We start from the raw sequence: 17680 nt of genomic DNA, 5'->3' as shown, positions 1-17680 counted from the left end.
CGAAGGTTCTGAGTTCTGGCCAGGTGTATTCGCGTCGGACAAGAGCGAGAGTACGATTTTGGCCAAAGTGACCGGAGAGGATATGGTCGTGATGGTGTCGGAGTACAGTAAGTCGCAACTCCGGAGACGTACCGGAGACGAGTGGTACCCAGATTCGATCGTCATAGCGTAAGAGACCAGTGTCATCGAGTTTCCAGCGGATGAGTTGCCAGATTTCGCGGCGGAAAGGCCGGAGACGGCAGCGGGATCGTCATTGATATGAGCGCGGATGTCGTCGTGAAGCTTCTTGACATCCAGAATGACGGAGGCGCGAAGCACAGGTTCTTCAAGGAAGGTAGCGGAGAGAGGCGTTGAGTTGTTCAGACGTGAAAATAGGGCGAAAATTTTGCGGATTCAATTTTCCATAGGACTTATCCCCCTCTTTTGGGTAGACGTCCCATCGTCTAGTTAACGCATCAGGCTTACCCCCAAGTTTACCTGGGCGGAATCGGATTGTCATGTTGAAACGACAAAGATACTCGGACCAGCGGACCTGGCGCCGAAGTTAGAACCTTGGTAGTAGAGAAATACTCAAGGTTCTTGTGATCAGTGACCACATCGACCGGAATCGGGCGCCTTCAAGATATTGACGCCAGTGAGTAAACGCATCGAAGATAGCGAGTAATTCCTTATCGTGTGTGTCATAGTTGAGCTCTGATGGCCCCAGAGAGCGACTCCGGAAAGCCACAGGATGGATTTCACCATCATCGCCGGAGACGGAAAGGATAGCGGCGATAGCATAGTCGGAGGCGTCCGTTTCTAGGGTGATTTGGCGGTCTGGGACCCAGTGATGAAGGATCGGAGCCTCGACAAAGGCCTTCTTGAGGTAATCGAAAGCCTCTTGACACTCAGTGGACCAGTTCCAGCGGACGTTGGCACGAGTGAGACGAGTGAGCGGAATCGTGATGTCGGAGTAGTTGAAGATAAAACGTCGATAGAAGTTACAGAAACCGAGGAAGGATTGAATATCCTTAACCTTTCTAGGCGAAGGCCAGTCCGTGATCGCGGAGACCTTCTCCGGAGACATGCGAAAACCGTCAGGGGAGAGAATGTAGCCCAGATACTCGGTAGTCGTGACGCCAAATTCGCACTTTGGCAACTTACAGTAGAGTCCGGCCTCGCGGAGACGCCGTAGGACTTCCCGAACATGCTCGACATGCTTCGACTTGTCGTCTGAATAGACTAGGATGTCGTCAAGATAGACGATAACTGTAACATCCAGTAAGTCGGCGAAAAGACTATTGAGAAATCTTTGAAACGCAGCAGGAGCATTGGTAAGACCTTCAGGTACAACCCTGAACTCGTAAGAGCCGTAGCGAAGTGCGGAATGCCGTTTTGGTTCGTCTCCGGGTGCGATGCGGAGAAGATGATAGGCGTGACGCAGATCGAAGTTTCGTATAGATACGTGCCTTTCCCGGTCGTCAAAGCAAGTCCGAGATCAGCGGAAGCGGGTAGCGGTCCTTCTTCGTGATGCGATTGAGTCCGCGATAGTCAACACAAAGGCGAAGGCTGCCATCTTTCTTCTTGGCGAAGAGAATAGGCGCACCATGACTAGAGCGCGAAGGATAAATGAACCCGGAGCGGAGATTCTCGTCGATGAACTTGCGGAGAGCTTCCAGCTCGTTCTGAGACAGAGAATAGACGTGTCCGATGGGTGGTTCTTCACCATCAACGGTCTCGATCTTGAGATCAAACTCGCGATGGGGCGGAAGGTTGAAGGCTTCCGTTTCCGAGAACACATCGGCATAGTCTTGGTACTCGGGTGGGAGACGATTAACCTCAGGCTCGGCTTGAGCTGCTCGAGCAAAGGCTTCGTCAGAAGGGACTGCACGAAGAGTGTACTGATACGTATCTTTATCCGCAATAACACAGCGATAAGCCGCAGCAGAAACAAGAGAGATTTGGGGCGCGACAAGAGGAGTCTTGCGCGTGAGAGTTATGGCCGGAGACGGAGTGTCAACCGGAGACGGATCGTCCAATACAGGACCAAGATTTGTTGGCGAAGGGGGCGATATAGGAGCAACCGGAGAGGGCGGAATCGATTCCGATTCCCGGAATGTCCTCGCTCGTAGAGGAGCTGATCGCAACAGGAGCAGGCGTGATAGTAGCCAGTTTTGTCGACAAAGACTCCCTAGACGTGTTGGAACGGAAAGAGACGGTGGCTTCAGACCAGTTAATCAACGGATTAAAGCGGTTGAGCCAACTATATCCAAGAACCATTTCGCAAGGAGAGTCCAGATGGGTAACATAGAATTCCACAAGGTGGACTTCGCCAGACGGAAAGCGGATGAGAAGACGGATTTGTTGGTTGATGGTTGATGAGGAGCCGTCGAGGTACCGTAGCTTGACAGGCGAAACAGCATAGGGCAAAAGATTCTTCATTTTACAGATAGAGGCAGATATAAAACAATGAGATGATCCAGAGTCGATAAGAGTCCTCAAGCGGGAGTTGAATCCCGCCGCTATGCGTTGTACGACGGAAAGAGTTGGGGTTGAACCAGACTCTATTCCTGACAGGATCGAGTCCGGGACCCCCGGAGACGGGACGAGAGCGGAAACATGAAGATCGAGAAAGAGGGCATGAGAAGAAAGAGCGGACGCGTTGAGACGTACCTCCGGTAGCAACCTGGAGTCAACGCGGCTCGGTTCGGCTGCAAGAGGGACCGAGTCGCTGACTATTTTTTTGACTCAGTGTTGTCGACCGGAGTGGCGACCGCCGGAGACGCAGCCACCGGAGTGATGGTAGTGGCGCGTCGTCCAACATAGCCTTCTTCTTTCGACATTCGTTGGCCATATGCCCAGACTTGCCACAGAAGAGGCAAAGCTTGTTCTTGATTCTGAATTCGCGTATTTCTGGCTTCAACTTCCCATCAGGACCAAGAAGGGAAGCGTGCGCTTTGGCTGTCTTCGTCTTGTCGTTATTGTTGGAAGACGACGAGGAAGCCTGTTGCTGAGAGCTGTTGGAGCCCTTGTTGCCAGAATTGAATTACCACCGGAGACGTTTCCGTTTCCGGAGTTGTTGCCAGAGGAGCCAGAAGAGCCAGACGATTTTTTCGAAGAGGAGTCCTTTTTAGAACCCCCAGACCCAGAATTCGAGCCACCGGAATGGCCACCGGAATGGCCAGAGCCCGAACCAGAACCAGATCCACCACCATGAGAATCTCTTAACTCCCGCTCCCTCTGCTTCTCCGCTTCACGCTTCCAATACTTGCCGTCGATGAGACGGGCAGTTTGCTTGACTCCGTCCAGCGTATTAGCGTGAGACGTAGTGCATCATGTCGTCCTTGATACGTTTAGGAAGACCGGAATAGAAGGTGTGTCGGAGAGCGGAATCACCCCAATTGGTGATGAGAGCGAGGGTGTCGAATGGATAATGTAAGTGGTGATCTTATCACCGGACTTCATCGTCACATTCCGGATTTTGTCCTCCGCGTCGCCAACCGGGTCCTGAGGACCAAAGTTGTCCTGGAGTTCCTTGATGAACAAAGGAAAATTGCCGTCCCAAGCCGGAATCGCAATAGCCTGGCCCTGATTCATGGCATACAGGTTAGGCGTAAAATACGCCAATGCGTTTCCGCGCAGATACGAGGTGATGTAGATTATTTTCTCGTCATCAGTAGAGAAATCTTGCTCACGCTCGGCAAAGTGCATATAGCACTGGGTGAGGAAAGGGACGAGCCACGGGATCGGAACCGTCGAACGTGTCCGGTGCCCGGAGAAGACTCCGATTGGAACGGGGCGCAGTATTGTTGCGCTGAGGAAAGTTGGTGAGGAAATGTTGGAAATTTTGGAGAGCGCCAATCATAGCGGTTGAAGATCACGGCCCGGAGAGCCAGCTCGAGGTACTCCGGCACCACCACCTCCACCAGGTGGCCCACCACCTCCACCTCCACCTCCTCCGCCTCCTCCGCCACCACCACCTCTAGGGGGACCCCAGAATGGATTTCCAGATCCACCAGGGCCGCCACCAGGACCACCAGGTCCACCACCACCAGGTCCGCCAGGTCCACCACCACCAGGAGGTCCGCCTCTGGGAGAGCCAGGAGGGGAGTCAGAGGGCGAAGTCAAGAATGGACTCGGCTTGCCGCTAAAAGTCGGAGAGGGGTTGCGGTTTGGTTGACCTTGACCGGAATCGTTTCCGTTTCGGGAGCGACCTTGAGCAGGGCTCATGGGCCTGCTAAAAGCGTGCCGATACATCGGAACTGGCTCGCTTTCTTCTTCGATGTCGTGAAGGCGTGTGGGAGTGAGGGGTCGGTAACGCAAAGTAGGAGAGACGGGAGGGGAACTGACGTTAGAAAAACGACCCGTGTTTGGATGCGGAGTCGTTGGCATAGGGATAGTACTTGGATCAGGATCCTGCGGAGACATGACAAAACCAGGTCGGAAAGGGTTGGTCGTGCCAGTAGGTGTCCGAGGAACGGGAACAGGAACCGAAGTGACAGGAGCGCCAGCGTTGTAGGTGAAGTTCGCCATAGGCGAAGTGAGAGGAACCATTTGTTCGTAGAAGCGGGATGAACGCCGTTGACCAGTATTGGCGGGGTCTATGTTGCCAGAAGAGAGGCGACGTTTGACATGGTCAAAAGGAAGTGAGTTTGTAAATACTGTTAAGTGCCGTGTCGACCAGAGGGACGGAGACGGAGACGGAGACGGAGTCGAAGTCGGAGACGGAATCGAAGTCGTAGAGCACTTGGGGCGGAACACCACAGAAGGATGATTGGGTGACCGGGGCTTCCAGTTGACCAAGACAAGACAAGAGGAGAAGAGCGGAGTCGAGACGACGCTGGGAGATAGAGACCAGCAACGTTAATTTACAAACTGAAGTACGTGATAATACATCAAAGTATTTATAGTACGAGAAGTAACGGAAACGGAATAAGGTATAACAAAGTAAGTAACAAGATTAGAACAAAGTCAAGTAAAGTAGAAGAGGAGTTGCATACGAGGAACAAGGCATAGATGATTGCATAGATCATAAGTCGGAGTAATTGGAAACGCTCAGTAAATCTTCATTGCGTAAAAACCAAATACCGGAGACGAATATCGGAGACGGATGCCGGAGTCGGCACGGATATAACAGGGTGTCAACGACGACCATGATCGCGTCGTACCCATGGGCTTTGGGAAGCTCTACGATGAAGTCGACAGAGACGGTATGCCAGTGTTCCGGGGGCGTTTCCGTGGGGTGCAGTTCTCCGTGGGGCAGTCTCCGGAGTGCCTTGGTGCGACAGCACAAGTCACAGGTCGCAACGTACCGGCCGATATGGCGAGACATCTGAGGCCACCAGTAGTTCCGGGAGACCAACTCCAGGGTCTTGAAACGACCTGCGTGTCCGGCGACTCGGGTGTCATGGCAGAGCTCGATGATGCGTCTCCGGAGGTCCTTGTCTTTTGGTACGACGATCTTTCCTCGGAAATGGAGAAGACCGCCGGAGACGGCCCATTCGTCAGAACGTGAGGAGCGGGGGGCCTCGAGCTTGACCTTGAACCTTAAGAAGTTGCCGGGCCGCTAGTGCGACGGGCTCCTCCAGGTCAGGCTCACCGGAGAGGGCATCACGGATGTCACGGAGGAGTTCAGAGCCGGGACCGGAGACGGAAACGCCCTCGAGTGCGCGGACGTGGAAGAGTTCAGGCCGCAGAAGGACGACATCGGAGTTGTCGGAATCGACTCCGTGGTCGGGTCTCCGGGAGAGGGCGTCAGGCCGACCCATATCGCGGCCAGGCTTGTGGTGCAGCGTGAAGTCGAACCGGGAGAGGTACAGAGACCACCGGGCCTGTCTCCGGTTGAGGTGTTGCGTCTTCCTGAAGTACTCCAAATTCTTATGGTCAGTCCAAATCTCGACAGGGTGCGCGGCGCCCTCGAGGAAGTGTCTATACTCCTTGAGTGCGCGGATGATCGCGAGCATCTCCTTGTCGTGGATTTCGTAGTTGCGCTGGACATCATTTAAGCTTTTGGAATAGAATGCTACAGGGTGCCACTTCCCGTCCGGGGCGGATTGTGAAAGAACCGCCCCCGTCGCATAATCAGAGCTGTCCGCCTCGAGTCGGAAAGGCCGTGCGTCGTCCGGAATCGCCAGGACCGGTTCCGAGGTGACCGCGTCCTTGATCGCTTGGAACGCGGAGGCCTCCGCGTCGCCCCAAGTCCATTGCTGGTCCTTCTTGGTGAGCACGAAAAGAGGGCGCGCAAGGGTCGAGAAGTCCCGAATGAACCTGCGGTAGAAGTTAGCGAACCCAAGGAACTGCTGAATGTCCTTCTTGTTTTCCGGAGTCGGCCAAGCGGAGACGCCTGCGACCTTGACGGGGTCCATTTCGACGTGGTTGTGGGAGATGATGACTCCGAGGTACTCGATTGACGATTTTTCAAAGTCGCACTTCTCCGCTCGAAGGTACAACTTGTGCTCCCGGAGTCGCCGTAAGACCTCCTGGACAATCTGCCGGTGTTTGCGGAGGTCGGAATGGGCGATCAGGATGTCGTCAAGGTAGATCATGACGTCTCCGGAGAGGATGAGATCCTGGAAAATGTCATTCATCATCGTTTGGAACGTCGCGGGAGAGTTTGTCAGGCCGAAATACATCACCAAGGGCTCGAACAGGCCTCGGTTAGTCCGGAAAGCCGCTTTCCACTCGTCACCTTCCTTGATCCGGACGTTGTTGAAGCCCCAACGGACGTCGAGTTTGGTGAAGTAACGAGCGCCTTTGAGCCGGTTGATGAGGTCGTTGATCAGCGGAAGGGGGTACCGGTTTTTGACAGTCATCGCGTTGAGAGCACGGTAGTCCTGGACGAAGCGGAGTCCGCCGTCCTTCTTCTTGACGAAGAAGACCGGAGACGCCATCGGAGACTTGGAGGGCGAATCCGGCCCGTCGAAAGCCCTTCCTCGATGAACGCGTCGAGCTCGCGTTGCTCGAGGGGCGAGATGGGGTACACCTTGCAGTTGGTGGGCTTAGCGTCGGGGACGAGTTCAATGGCGTGGTCCCAGGCTCTCCGCTCCGGTAGCGTGTCGAAGGACTCCTTGTTGAAGACGTCCCTGAAACTCCTTAGCCCAGTCCGGGATCTCGGAGGGCGCAGGGGCGGAGTTCCTGGCGAAGGCTTCGGCCAGGCGCTGTGAGACAGTACTGCCAGCGCGTATCTCCTCCGAGGGGCGGAACGAGGTGTAGAAGATGCGGTCACCATCTTCAAGCTGACCATCGTCATCGTCGTCGTCGGAGTCCGGCGTCAGATCAGGCAGGCCGGAGTCGTCACCGGAGACGGAATCGTCTCCGTCATCAGACCCAGAAAGGTCCATGGCGCAGACCGAGGGGAACGGGCCGGAGCGGAGATGCTTCTGAAGCGACCGGAGTCGCCGCAACTCGGTCCGTTCGACCCGCTCTTCCTCACGGCAGGTCGAGCAATTGCGGGGGGCACCGTGTCATCTTGACCTCCTTGGTTTCCCAATTGATCTCTGGGTTATGTTTCCGCAACCAGGAATACCCCAGGATGAGGTCTTGCTTGCCAAGATGGGTGACGGCCAGCTGAACTCGTTCGGCATGGCCCTTGTAGCGCAGGACCAAGTCCGCGATCTGTTTGATGGAGCCAGCGTCATTGGGGGTGCCATCGACATTGAAAACCGGAATCGGCTGATCGAGGGTGCGGACCGGAATGCCATTCCGAGCAACATAGTTCGTGTCAATGAAGTCGGAGGTGGCACCACAGTCGACAAGCCCAGAGAGTGAGAGCTTCAGCGCCTGGTGGTGGACTCGAGCTCTAACGGGAGGTGGAGGGAGTTCGCCCCAGGGGCAGCGGCAACGGTGTACTGCTTGGGCAGTTTCTTTTCCCAGGCAGTGAGGTGGCGGAGGACGATGACCGGAGTCGCGGGCGGAGTCGGAGACGGAGTCGAGCGGGGGCAGGAGAGGGTGTGTCTTTCGTTTCGGGCTCATTGTAGGGCAAGGAACTGCATTCATCATACAAAGAGGCAAAACGATTTATAGACGCGAACGAGGGCACACCAGTCACTCGTCGTGGGGGACAAAATCCTCTCCGGCCATCGACTCCGCTGCCGTCTCCGGCAGGGCAGCTGTGTCCGTGTAGCGGGCGATCAACTCCGCTAACATCTCGTCACCGAGTTGTTGGATCACCTCGTCGAGGATGTCCATCGAGCGGACATCGGCGGGGAGGGGCAATCCCGGGCGAGATGGTTTGGGTCGCCGCACCTGAAGCAGGCGCGGCGAGGGGCACCCCGAGCCCTGGTGCGATCCAACTCCATAGGGACGGGAGCTGGAGGCGCCGGGCGGGGCGCGGGCCGCGGGTGGCACGACCGGAGCCACCGGGCGGAAAGGGGCCGGAGCCGGGATGCGGTTGACCGGAAACGGAGTCCGAATCAAACCGCCAGGCGTCTTGGGGGCGGCTGACTTGATCAGCTTGGCCCGGACCAGGGCCTCGTATTGACGGAAGGCCCGGGTGCGCCAGCTAAGGTAATCCCGGAGGTCCGGGGGGTTGTTCGAGGACGTGATTCCGTTATTGATCAGGGGGTCAAGTCCGTGGCGGAACTTGGTCACCTTGACCAGCGCGTCTTCGAATCCGGCAAGGTCCATCAGGTCCTCGAAGTCGTCGGTGTACTGGTAGACATCCTTTGTACCCATGTGATAGGCGGAAGTCTCCAGCTTGGAGAGAGCGTGATCTTGCTCATTCTCCTCGACGAACCGGAGTCGAAACTCGGAACGAACAAGCCCCAGGACGGAAACGGAAACGGGGCTTTGCTTCCGTGGCGCTCCGCCCATTGCTGAGCGGGTCCTTCTGCCATAAACGACATGGCATAGCGGACAGCCTTTTCCTCGCTCGCCTCTCCGTTGACCACGAAGGCCTCAGGGGCAAGGCGGGCGTAGGTGCGGACCGCGTAAAGGAACGCGCGGCCGCGTTTCCGGTCGCCGTTGAAGGTGAACGGGGGGTTTGGTCGCAAGACCAATTTTGAGGCGAGGTTGATGTCGCCAAAAAGGGCTTCGGAGTCGCCCTGGACCGGAGTCGGAGTCGGAATCGACGTCTCCGGCGATGGTGTTTGGGGTCCGCCAGCATTATTAGCGGCGGCAGCGGCAGCGGAAGCCTGGTTGGTGAGTAAAGCAAGGGCCTCAGTTAGGCTATCGATTTTCGCCTCGAGTGAGTCCAGCCGGGCGTCTGCGGTAGGAGTGACTCCGGACGGCATGACGGGTGCGGGGACCACAGGAGTAGAGGAGGAGGGGACAAGTGGCAGGGGCGGTGACGAGGGCGGAACGGACTCGTACTCCGAGCCTGAGTCAGCGCCGAACCTGGCAATCTTGTCCGGTTGATCCCGTAGAGAGTTTCTTCTGCTGTAAGGGCAACCCCGGAGGCCTGAGATCAAGGTCCTAGCAGGGGAGGATCCAAAGGCGTGAACATTGGTAAGCGAATACAAATGAAGCTGACCTAGCAGGGGAGGATCCAAAGAGAAGAAACTCTAAGGGTCCGCCTGCTAGGTAGCTGACTATATACTGCTTGTCCGTAGCTGCCGCTGTCGGGCACAGAAGGCTTGGGCGGCGTCGCAGGCGAGGTCCCAGGGCGACCGTCGGGAGGGCGTTGACGGATCGGTGATTGTGCGGGCGAGATGGAGGGCCGGACCGGAGACGGAACCGGAGTCGGACCGGAATCGGAGGCGTCTCCGAGGGGCCGAAAGGGAGGTTCCCCTGACAATCATACTCATAATCATTGAGTATATATTTGATGATACTCAGAATATAATTGATTATTTTAGGCCCACTTGTAACACTAGAAATGCATGTCAATTAGCTGAGATTAGACTTTTTACCTATCCATGATATTTTACAATGGCTGGTATTCATAAACACTGCAGGAGTTCGGGAATAAATGGTGCCCCTTTCGATCCATTATACACCTAAAATCAGTGTACCAAAAAAAGAAAAATTTTTATACCTCTATTTGCACCCAAAAGAAATTGTTCCAAATTTGCCTGCTTATATGAGAGATAGATGCTATAAACAGACTCAGTTTTGTCCCCCGGTTTGGGGGCAGATCAAACAGCCTTTTCTAGACCAGTTTTTGTATCAAAACATAAACCTAAAAATATGGTCCAGGGCCCTGATATATATCATATAAGTGAATATGTGTGAATATTTTTGGTTCATGTTTTGATACAAAAACTGGTCTAGAAAAGGCTGTTTAATCTGCCCCAAAACCAGTTGACAAAACTGAGTCCGTTTATAGTATCTATTTCTCATATAAGCAGGCATATTTGGAACAATTTCTTTTGGGTGCAAATAGAGGTATAAAAAAATTCTTTTTTTGGTGCATTGATTTTAGGTGTATAATGGATCGAAAGGGGCACTGTTTATTCCCAAACTCCCGCAGTGAAAAGGTTCATATAAGATGATGTGTCATTGAACTATATTAATCACATGATCTGATTAAATCCTGCCAACTTGACCAAATTTACTTCTCACTGCTTCTAACTGACTGGAGAATATCAACAGTTTTTATTCTCACATCTTGAATTTCTTGTGAAAAATACTGAAAATGGTTGATTTGTGCACCTGTGGATTCCACATATCCTCTCTAATTAGAATGACCATTACCCCCCCACTGGTCATTCTAATTAGAGAGGATGGCTCTGAAACCCCTACGCTGTGATAAATACTCCAATAAAGCTGCTATAAAGTGCATAAATCCTAAGCTTTAAGGTAACTTGGGTTCTATAGTATAAGACTCGGGCTTGAAATTTGATACTGGTATGTGACGTCGCAAAGGGGTTTTCTTACAAACTCTAATATGAGTGTATTGTGCTATAGATAATTACACCCTTAGGTAACTTGTGCTTATTTCAGCGCCAGAGTCACAATGTTACATAGTGACACCTAGTGTGACCAAAAAAGGAAATTTCTGCCATCTTATACTATAATCATCAGAAAATGTCACACATCGTCACACAATCAAAGTTGTATATTTTGTCTATATGAACAACTTTTATTGAGTAACATAGAGTAGTAGCTAAATAGTTGTGCCAGCACTAGCCAATCACTAGCTGATTACAACTCATAAGATGATATCTTAGTAACTGGACAGGCTACAGAGCTGATTGAAGTACTACTCAAGAAATATCCCTATCAATATAATATTATCTGTGTGCTGCACTACCTAATAGATATCTATCAGATGTCTTGATCTCGCCATATCTCCACGAGTTCTCGATGGATTCAGATGATTGTCTTACTAGGAGGTAGGCAGTTACCTAGCCTTTATATGTTCTGAAGTGATCATAGTCCCATAGCTTTAGACTATCCTAGTATACCACTTATCTGTAGTTTTTTCTGTTTCAACTTTAATCAAGCACAATAATGTCTTGATAGCTGGGTCAAGAATGCATGGATAATCATGATCCAAGTTGGGTTATACATTAATGAATGTCTATCATAGCTCTGAGAAACCCATTCATTTTTAGACATCCCATACGTCTATATATGTGTCATGCACTCTATAGGGTCAATCTCCTAATAACTCTATGGATTTAAGGTAGGAAGTATACAGGGGGGTCCTCTGATGAGATAATATCCCTCAAATCATCTTGTATGCATGTGTAAGGGCAACCCTGGAGACTCCGACGAAAGCCTAGCAGGGGAGGATCCAAAGCGTGAATAAGACTACAGGAAATACACGGAGGGACCGACCTAGCAGGGGAGGATCCAAAGAGAAGAAACTCTAAGGGTCCGCCTGCTAGGGCGCCAACTATATACTGGTCGTCCGTAACTGCCGACGTAGAGCGCAGAAGGCCTGAGCGGCGTCGCAGGCTCTGTCCCAAGGTGATCGTTGGGAGGGTCTTGACGGATCGGTGATTGTGCGGGCGAAGGAGGCCGTGGACGATGGTCGGGGTGGGTCGGAGCGTCCGAGGGGGCGCCGGTCGGATGCGCCTCGGATGCGTTCGGAGGGTCCGAAGGAGGCCGAAGCGGGGGTTCCCCTGACAGCATGTAATCTGCTGTTATTGCCCAATATCCCCATGAATTGTATTGCACATCATATTGACAATACAGCTATCACCTTGGTAGTTGATCATAGATCCAAATATCTAGAATTCAGTCACTGAGGAGTTTAGACCTTCCCACATACATTGATTGATCTCTGAATGCCTGTGGAGGATGAATTGGGGTCAACAATCAAAGATAGGTTGGGTTCAGAACTAGTTTACATGAATAGTAGGGCCTCTAAACTGAGTACTGGACATTGAGGTGGGTGTGAGGATATTTGGATATCTACTAGGACCCTGTACTATAATCAGTTGTGGTTCTAGCATGCGCCACTGAAGGTACCTGAAGAGAGGGTAGGTACCTATAGAGCAAAAGAGTGTGTCTTCGCTATTACAACTGGTCAGAAAATAATTTCAAGTATGATCCAAGACTTGAATGTAGGATGGTATAGACCTTCAAATTAACCCGTCCAGCACTTAAATTAACTTTATAGGTATTGTGGATCTCTCACAGTACCATTATCAGTGTTATCTAGCCCAAAAATGATGAGTTCACGATGGCATGACCTTTATGAATCTGGGGGATCTGAGTATACCTATCAGTAGGGATGTAGTCCACCTCCCAGACAGTGGTGCCCTTGCCCCTATAGCATATCTCTATCCTGGGCTATATAGCACCTAAGGTCTCTAAGAATTGAATGACCCTAGCACTGACTGTGTGGTCAAAGGTGGGTAGAGGTGTAGTGGACTATCATATGTCACTATATTAACTTGAATCATGAGATTCCATGGATGCAGTCCCAAAATATCAGCAAAATGCTCCCTAACTCAGTATTTAATTATACTTGGCAGTCCATAGGTCAATGTAATCGTACTAGATGAGATGGCTAGATAGATGGGATAATGGTATAATGATATACCTTTCAAATGAGCACTCTCCCAGCTTTCTCTGCCCTGACTAGCTTGAGATCCATAGTTATCTTCCATGGTTGATGGAGATCAAATACTACTGATGTGTGGATACATTGCCTTGCTAGTATCATATTCACTCAGGTTCTGAAACTGAAATATCAGAGCCCTGGTGGGAAGTATCTGAACATATAAGTCAACTACCACACATTGGTTTAAGTACCAGATATTCCCTGTGTTATAACTAAGAGCCAAATACAGTCATCATATGGTATGATATTAATCAAATAGCATGATTTATTAATGGTACTGCTCAAGGGCTTCCTGGTAGTATTCAAATCATGTCTTTACCTCAAGTTGCTATGGAGATAGAGGCTCATCAGTTGTAGATCAGTTAGTGATTGGCTAGTGCTGGCATGACCATTTAACTGGCGCTATAGGTTACTTAATGAAAGTTGCTTGTATAGACAAAATATACAACTTTGGTTTTGTGACAATCTGTGACATCATCTGAGGATTGTGCTGTCAAATGGCAAAAAATTTCCTTTTTTGGAAATTTGTCACCCTTGTCACACTATATAATTCTGTAAGCTAGTGACCTCAACTAGCCTAAGTTCCTCGATGTTCTCATTAGCTAGTATTCTTCCTTATATAATAACCTTGTATTCTAGTTTCTAATTAATCCCCTTGTGATGATGTGATGTCACATAGTGTCTAAGCCCGAGGTTACCTTGTGAGGTTTCAGCCTGGGATTTATTCACTTTATAGCAGTTTTATTGCAGTATTTATCACAGCGTAGGGGCTTGAGAGCCATGCTCTCTAATTAGAATGACCAGTGGGGTGTACTGGTCATTCTAATTAGAGAGGTTATGTGGAATCCACAGGTGGATTTGTGAGGAGTTGATGGGCCAGATACCATCACAAATATGATATAAAATATGACCTTGGCATAATGTAATTATAATCATATTTAATCATAATCATATTTTCTTGAATGATTATAGAGAAAGCATATTATAATCATATTTAATTGATTATACTCAAAATATAATCTGGCATAATATAATTGTGGACAGCACTACGTTGGCCCACCCAAGGCACCGTGTGCCGCCCGCTTCACGCTCGACGGCGGCCCGCACGCAGCGCTCGTTCAGCACCCGTGAGACGTATGCCAGCACCAGGGGGTCCGCCAGGAGCGAGATCACGATATCCCAGAGCTCTAGCGGAAGCAGGTCGAGCGCGGGGCGTGGGGATTGCATGGGCAATGATGTCCCATTGGGACAGTCACCCTGACAACTGAGAAGAAAACTGGAGGATCTTTTTAAATTTTAATGAAGGTAATAATGGTTGAAAAAATGGTGACCTTTATTGATTAGAAAAAAAGGTTGAAATAATGTCAACTAGATAGGTATGGCGGTCAAAGTGGGTAAGTATTAATTTTACACACACTTTGTAAAAATTCCAATTTTCCGCAACATTTCGAGCAAAAAACTACTTTCCGCAACTTTATTTTCTAAACTTGACAAAAAGTTGCGGATCACAACCGTTCCCAAAATCCGCGAAATATTTTCAAAAGTCCATATTTTCCGCAACTTTTATTTCTTGCAACATTATTAATAATCAATCCGCAACTCTTCAATACCAGTCATTCCCACTATCTGCTTCAAGTTCTCGCAAGAACAGCCAAATATTATTCCATATATATTAATAGCTAAGTTAAGTCCTATAGCCACCGCTGCTCATCTCCTCGCCGGGCGGGGGGGCATCTGGGACAATGCCAGTGACCGGCCGGTCGGCGATCGCTTTTCGGCCACTTGCAGACAGCACCGCGATATAGATGGTTTGGGCGTGCTGCAGCGCCCGGGACTCCCCACGTCGACCGCTGAGGCGGGCAAGGTGGGCCGGATGCCGATGGTGGGGCCGGACATAATAGGTTGGACATACGTGAACTGCCTCCGCTGCCGGAGGCCGTCGAGCCGTCGCCCCGTGTGCCACTGCTAGTAGCACCACCACTCTAGGCACATTCGCAGCCCCCCCGCCCCTCCCCCCCCATATCGGAATCGGCGTTCGCGACGGCCCGGGAGCCTGCGCGGCCGCAGTGCAAGTCGGCAGGGACATGAGAGCAGAGAGTACTGCCACGGTGGACCCGTGGGGCCAGCCGAGGCCGCTGAGAAAGCAGGACCAAGGACCGAGGCCAGAACAACAACGTGTTCGCAGTGGCCACACTCCTCTCTCACTCTCTTGCGTTCGTCTTTGAGAGGGCAAGCAGTCCTCTCGTCTTTGAAGCAGAAGAGAGCCGCTGGCGGAGGACAAGGCTGTTGCTGGCTGGTTACACGCTCCTGCATATCCCAACTCCAGAACGGCAAGGCGGCCTTTTTTCCGTCTGAGATGGTGCTGGAGGGGAACAGGGGGTCATAGATGGCGAATTGGTTGGTCCTCAGTCGAGTGAAGCAATAGAGAGGGGGACGGAGATGCTCTTGAGGAAAGCCAGACCGGTTGGGTGTGCGCGGAGAGTGCGTAGAGACTAAGTAGAGTGAGAGAAAACGATCGCCGGGTGTCATGTGCAATCGATCCGGAGCAACGCCGTGGCTAGGGCGCGCGAGGTTGGCTGAGTTGGCACAAAGCCACCACTCGTCGCCAGCGGGTCGGAGCTGACCAGACAGAGCCACCCGAGTCGCCGGCGGAGTTTCGGAGGAAAATGTTGTGCCGAGGCAAAGTCGCGAAAAGTGTTGCGAGAAATAAAAGCTGCGGAAAATATGGACTTTTGAAAATGTTTTGCAGATTTTGGGAATGGGTGTGATCCGCAACTTTCTGACAGTTTTAGGAAATAAAGTTGTGGAAAACAGTTTTTTGTTCAAAATGTTGCGGAAAACTCCATTTTCTACAAAGTGTGTGCAAAATTAATACTTCCCCACTTTGACCGCCATAAGATAGGAAGAAAATCTGACCAGAAAAAATGTTTCTCAGATTGTAAGAGAAAAAGGGTGCATATGTGGGAAAAATGGAAGATATCTGGGCATAAGAGGCTTTTTTGTATAACAATGTTGATTCCTTTTTTTCTGATAAGATTGCTGTTCTACTTATTTGGTCTTTTTAAATCCATTTTTCCCAACAAATAAAGGTGTCCCTTTTTGGGGTCATTATTACCTTAATTAAGATCAATATCTCTTTGTGGTGTGACACAGTCACCCTAATTACATACCGAATCATCGGCCTGAAGAAAAGGATTTTTATCTTAATGAATATATTATTATATCTGTCATATTTGATGTTTTTGACTTCTTTTTTAGGACAGCTCTATTCTATGCAAAAGATTCCTGGACTCAGGCCCATATTCTATGTGAAATCTTGGGTATAGAGGGTGGCAATCCATACCGGGTTTTATACTTGCTGCAACAGAGAAATACCCACAGGAAACGTCAGCAACAATAGACAATCGGACGTCTTTTTGCCTTCTTTTGTGGGAGATACATGGTCTTGTCGCAAGGGATGGCACCGCGGGTTGGAACAGCAGCCAAGAACAGATTTGTGAGCGGTTTTGCGGGGTCCAACGTCGGATTGTCCATAAGCATAGGCAAAATGTGCTGATGAGAGACAGTCAGTGGAGATGAGACCAGTGGCGCTGTAGTAGATGGTCTCAAAGGGAGTGGGTGTTGTTTTGACACAGTGTAGGTGAAGATGTATTATCAATGAAGCAATGATGGAGGCCGCTCGAGCATGGTCGTCAAAAGTAGGCCACGTCACGACTTAGTCATATGTGATGACCACATGTTGGCCAAATCTTCCCTCGATGCATTCCGGTGTTACGGGCATCGCAGGCAGCATCAAATACAGTGCACAGACAAGACCAGCAATGGCAGCAACCCATATATATGGCCGTCACGGCTGTAATTCTACGGCATCAACAGGCTAGACCCGGACCGTAACCATCCTGTTGGCGGGGCAGCCAAACACCTCATCGGTACGGTAACACATAGCTGTAAGCCGTGGCCGTCAACCCGTGGGGACGGCAACGGGCGGTACTGTAGTATTTTACTCATTTCGAATGTCACATGTCACACTGCTGAAATTATACGAAATTTTTTTGTATGTCACAGTGGTGCCCAAATTCATGCGGAACTTTTGGGCTGCAGCCAAAACATGTCCCATGACAGCCTTAAAAAAGTAAAAATGGAATTTTTGTTTAGCTATTTAAATTACGCCAATATAAAAGTCACTTGTCGCTGACATCAGAGTCATCCCCGTCAAAATGCCGATAAAAGAACTTGTCCTGATATCGCGTGTTCTGACGCCGCTTCCGTCTTCCCCTGCCTTCTCCATCTCCCTCTTGCTCTTCACTCTGCATGAGCTCGGACACAGCATCTGACGACAGGCCACCACTGGCTTTCCTCCCCACCCGCGCCTTTTTCTTTCCCGCAATATCTGCCGCAACATGGGCTGGTAGGACGTCGCTGTCGTCGATCCCATCGCATTCATCAAGGCTGACGTCAGGGAGGATATCTTCGACAACCTCCACATCGTCACTCGGAAGTCCAACCTCATGGCCACGTTTTGACTGCAGCTCCTGCCAAAAGCTGGAGTTCTTGTCACGCTCGTCCCGCAGACGAGCCCTGATTTGCGGTGATGTTAAGGTTGAATATGATAGGTTCCAGTTGCGAACCTCACAGCGTCGGAATGCCTACGTTATATGATAAAACCTTTCAAGACTAAAGCATAATCACATACATTCTTGACGAGTTCCGGTTTTTGGATGAACTCAAAGGCGTTAAAAAGCCACG

This window comes from Mycena indigotica (genome assembly GCF_014461135.1).
Source record: "Mycena indigotica strain 171206Taipei chromosome Unknown Mind.scaff0005, whole genome shotgun sequence".
NCBI classification, from domain to species: Eukaryota; Fungi; Basidiomycota; class Agaricomycetes; order Agaricales; family Mycenaceae; genus Mycena; species Mycena indigotica.
The sequence above is the reverse complement of the archived record's forward strand: the minus strand, read 5'-3'. Positions refer to the sequence as shown.